This window comes from Tetranychus urticae, unplaced genomic scaffold (assembly GCF_039701765.1).
Source record: "Tetranychus urticae isolate SD_2017Ah unplaced genomic scaffold, NJAU_TeUrti_SD_1.0 Scaffold_5, whole genome shotgun sequence".
Lineage (NCBI taxonomy): Eukaryota > Metazoa > Arthropoda > Arachnida > Trombidiformes > Tetranychidae > Tetranychus > Tetranychus urticae.
Window position 1 is genome coordinate 218,001 of NW_028315837.1, and position 5,000 is coordinate 223,000.

At 40.9% G+C, this 5,000-nt stretch overlaps 2 non-coding genes and 1 pseudogene across 2 annotated transcripts in view; all 3 read right to left on the minus strand.

The window, feature by feature from the left end:
• LOC149092788 (large subunit ribosomal RNA) overlaps window positions 1–1,017 on the minus strand; it is a 4,168-nt gene extending 3,151 nt beyond the window's left edge. The window contains exon 1 of the ribosomal RNA XR_016200583.1: window positions 1–1,017. This exon is cut by the window's left edge and continues 3,151 nt beyond it. This is a non-coding gene — a ribosomal RNA (large subunit ribosomal RNA).
• A 476-nt stretch (window positions 1,018–1,493) lies between these two features.
• LOC149092789 (5.8S ribosomal RNA) lies at window positions 1,494–1,648 on the minus strand. The gene has a single exon (XR_016200613.1). It is a non-coding gene; the product is annotated as a 5.8S ribosomal RNA (ribosomal RNA).
• A 487-nt stretch (window positions 1,649–2,135) lies between these two features.
• LOC149092790 (small subunit ribosomal RNA) lies at window positions 2,136–4,903 on the minus strand (annotated as a pseudogene).
• Between the last annotated feature and the right edge of the window lie 97 nt (window positions 4,904–5,000).

A 5,000-nucleotide genomic window follows, 5' to 3' on the forward strand; every position in this document is an offset into this window, starting at 1 on the left:
GAGTACCGATCTACTGACCACAGAATCACTAGGTTAACGTAAGCTTGCCACTTTTACCAACAAACCACCAAAAGCCAGCCAATCCATGAGTTGTTTCAACACCAGGTGAAGAAACAGACATCATCAACGAAAGACTAGTCGGATTCGTCAGAGCAGATGACAAGCATTGTTGACCCTGCATAAGCAGAGATTCATCTCCAATGTGACTGTGGTAACAGTTGCCAACACTAGCTCACAGGCTAAGTCTAACAACGCAAGGAATATTAGTAGCTGTGAAAACTAAATGCTGATTAGGTGTGTGTTTAGTACACCTTGCTGTTATCACTTGAACAAGAGTTTTGCACTCTCCTTCACATTGGTCGTGGTTTGAGCACGAGAGTTGAGAAAATGCACTCCTCATGCACATATTGCACTCCTCCTATCAATACCAAGATCCAAGGGCAGGCTAAAAGTTACCCCTTAACCTACTGATCTTGGAACGCTGTAAAGCATTCTTAGCACTGAATAGAAAAAGGCAACAATACACAAGAGGAGCTGAGTTCTCCTCTCAGCTACACTTCGTGGTTCTATCCGTTTCTCTACAAGCGGTTTCACGTCCTTTTGAACTCTCTCTTCAAAGTACTTTGCAACTTTCCCTCACGGTACTTGTTTGCTATCGATATTACCATCGTATTTAGTCTTAGGAGGAGTTTACCTCCTAATTTGGATTGCACTCTCAAGCAATCTGACTCTATCCGCGACTAAAGCCAGTAATCGATATTCCATTAACCAAGATCTGCCACCGGCCTAGAACCGTCTCTGGGAAGAGGGCCCTTGTCAGAGGGACTTGCAGATTTAGTTGAAATAATCGTGACTCTAGCCATTACGCAGCACCGCTTTCCACCTTTCAATGGAAAACCTTTGCGCCGGACTCATCCCTTTTCACTCGCCGTTACTCAGGGAATCTCATTTGATTTCTTTTCCTCCGCTGAATTATATGCTTAAATTCGGCGGGTAACCTCACCTGATCTGAGATCAAAAATATTGATTAAGTTGATTAATGTTTATTTGTGTTGTTTGCAAGCAAGCAACGTAAATCTACTTTAATGTTTGCACAAATTTTGCCTTTGCATTACTTCTTAGGTCTGCTTTAACAGAATGAAATAGCTACTATTTGTACGATTTATACAAGTGCAAGAAGATTCATCAGTTAACAGGTTAGTTGATCACCATAGTTATCTGCAATACGACTTTAGCGTCGTCAGATAGGCGACTAACCTTAGAATCTCATGCTAGTATCTATTCATATATACTGCTTGCAGAGATGAAATATGCATTGTACACAAAATTTATCATGTGAAACAAGTAGATTTGAGATTCTCCTTACTAAATTGCAACGAATTGCAATTAAGAAAAGGAATAAAACATCAAGATTCATGCATATAAATATACAATCCTCTCAAAACAATGCATATATGGTAGTATGCAAGTGTTTTGTTGATTATTTTACATCTCAACTCTCAGACAGATGTGACCTCGGAAAAGACCCGAAAGCCGCAATGTGCGTTGGAAGCTCAAGTGCTCGGCGTGTCCTGCAATTCGCACCGATTATCGTAGCTAGCTACGTTCTTCATCGATTGGTAATTCGAGTGATCCACCGCTTGAAGATGTATCTTTGCCACCGTGGGACTTTTAATAAGTATCCTAAATCTGCATTGAGAGGGTTTGAAAACAATTGTATGCAGTTTATAAAAACCATAGTTGTCTTTACTTAGTTAGGCGAAGAAGTGTAAAACTTCCTTCTTTAAACCTTGCCGTCAGCATAAGCTGAAGACTTGATCAGGTACCAAGTATGTAGCAAGACAGGCTTTTCATTATAAACTACAATTGTTTTGCAAAAGAAATTATGGCTATCGTTAGATAACCCTCACTCTTTGTTGCATTGGATAATGAAAGATGGATGTATGAATGAACGAATGTAATGCAAATTAGAATCATGTTGCAATGGCTAAATGTTTGCAATAAACATTCACAATTGCGACTCTAATGCAAATACAATTCAATTGCATTCACCATATTAGCATCTACAATATCACTATGCAGAGTGTTTGATTGTTTGAAGGTTGTATTTCTCTTATAATAAGAGGGTAATACGTTAATGATCCTTCCGCAGGTTCACCTACGGAAACCTTGTTACGACTTTTACTTCCTCTAAATGATCAAGTTTGAACATCTTTCCAGCACAATCCGACCACTAGTTTCCCAATGGTCTGGATTGACCAGTCCGAAGTCCTCACTAAATCATTCAATCGGTAGTAGCGACGGGCGGTGTGTACAAAGGGCAGGGACGTAATCAACGCAAGCTAATGACTCACGCTTACTGGGAATTCCTCGTTCATGGGCAATAATTACAATGCCCAATCCCCATCACGAAATGGGTTCAAGCGGTTACCCACTCCTTTCGGAGCAGGAAACAGTATGCACGATGACCACTTCAGTGTAGCACGCGTGCGGCCCCGGACATCTAAGGGCATCACAGACCTGTTATTGCTCTGTTTCGTGCGGCTGCGAGCGCCGCTTGTCCCTCTAAGAAGTCCTTACAGTGCTACAGCATCCTTACCCTAGCCAATTCTGTAGGCTAATAGCAGCAGAGCCCTCAACAGCCGAAACCATCAAGAGATACTACCACCCACAGGTTGACTAAGGGGGAGTACTGCAGTGTAAACTGCAAGTCTATTTAGTAGGCTAGAGTCTCGTTCGTTATCGGAATTAACCAGACAAATCACTCCACCAACTAAGAACGGCCATGCACCACCACCCACTGAATCAAGAAAGAGCTCTCAATCTGTCAATCCTCTCAGTGTCCGGGCCGGGTGAGTTTTCCCGTGTTGAGTCAAATTAAGCCGCAAGCTCCACTCCTGGTGGTGCCCTTCCGTCAATTCCTTTAAGTTTCAGCTTTGCAACCATACTTCCCCCGGAACCCAAAAACTTTGGTTTCCCGGAAGCTTCCATTCGAGTCATGAAATTAGTTACTCAGAATGATCGCTGGTTGGCATCGTTTATGGTTAGAACTAGGGCGGTATCTGATCGCCTTCGAACCTCTAACTTTCGTTCTTGATTAATGAAAACATTCTTGGCAAATGCTTTCGCTGTAGTTTGTCTTGCGACGGTCCAAGAATTTCACCTCTAGCGCCGCAATACAAATGCCCCCGTCTGTCCCTCTTAATCGTTACCTTGGATTCTTAAGACCAACAAAATAGAACCAAGGTCCTATTCCATTATTCCATGCAAGATCATTCAAGTTAAGGTAGTGGTACGCATCATATAGATGGTTGACCATACCGTTTTTAGGCACCTCTTTCGAGGTTTTGGACGCCTGCTTTGAGCACTCTGATTTTTTCAAGGTAAAAGTCTCGATCGCTTGAATCAACACTCGGTAAAGAGCATTGATAGCAAATATCGAGCAATTTTCTGTCTAAACACTATGAATGTAACCACCAGGAAAGAGGAATGAAGGTTCAAGCAAGCATCCGTAGACACAAGCAAGAAACCTAACATCACCATCTAACCCTTTAATCAGTGGACCCCATAGGTTCGACTGAAATCCAACTACGAGCTTTTTAACCGCAGCAACTTTAATATACGCTATTGGAGCTGGAATTACCGCGGCTGCTGGCACCAGACTTGCCCTCCAATAACCTGTGGGGAAAAAGTTTGAGACTTTTTGGTTTTTTTCTTGTATCTCGTAAGATAATGGTTGAATTTTTCTGAAAATTCAACATGTTAGAGTTGGATAGTGTAGATTTGATAATTGAGAAATCCAGAATGAAAAAAACAAAGGTCACTTCACAATCATCGCTCAAACTAGGAGGAGAAAAATTTTTTATTTTCGATTAATGTTAAACTCTCATAGACAGAAAATGACTAAGTCAACTTTTTTGAAGCTAAAATTCCATTCAAAATTGAATATCTTTCAAACGACTAATCTGAATTTTTTGGACTGTACTTTAACTGAAAGGTCTCAAAGAGTTGCATCGATTGGTTTATTTTTTTAGCTTCATAAAATGTTGTTCATGAGGTTATTCACGAAACCAATTTCATTTAAAAAAAATTTTCTCCTCCTAGTTTGAGCGATGATTGTGAAGTGACCTTTGTTTTTTTTCATTCTGGATTTCTCAATTATCAAAGCTACACTATCCAACTCTAACATGTTGAATTTTCAGAAAAATTCAACCATTATCTTACGAGATACAAGAAAAAAACCAAAAAGTCTCAAACTTTTTCCCCACAGGTTAGATCCTCGTTAAAGGATTTAAATTGTACTCATTCCAATTACGGGGCCTCAATAGAGTCCCGTATTGTTATTTTTCGTCACTACATCCCCGTACTGGGATTGTGTAATTTGCGCGCCTGCTGCCTTCCTTAGATGTGGTAGCCGTTTCTCAGGCTCCCTCTCCGGAATCGAACCCTAATTCCCCGTTACCCGTTACAACCATGGTAGGCGCATAACCTACCATCGACAGTTGATAAGGCAGTTGCTTGAGGGATACATCGTCGGCTCAGAGGCCATACGATTTGCTCAGTTATTCAGAGTCATCACAAGAAATGCAACCGAAGTTGCTAAGATCCCCACTGCTAGTCCTTAGACAGCGACCGAAATCACTGAACAGGGTTCTAGGTGAATAAGAATCATTGGTCTTGTACTAATAAATGCGATCCTTTCGTCAGCAAGCTGAGGTTGGAACACTTGTTCATGTATTAGCTCTAGAATTACCACAGTTATCCATGTAAAAAAGAATATCCGAGGAACCGTAACTGATTTAATGAGCCATTCGCGGTTTCACTTTATAAACAGTATGTACTTAGACATGCATGGCTTAATCTTTGAGACAAGCATATGACTACTGGCAGGATCAACCAGGTAACTTGATGTTTTAGCAAAGTAAAATGCTAAACAAGTTGTTTTTGCAGCTATAAATACGATATCCTCAGCTAACAACCAGCAAGTGGATGCTAACTTT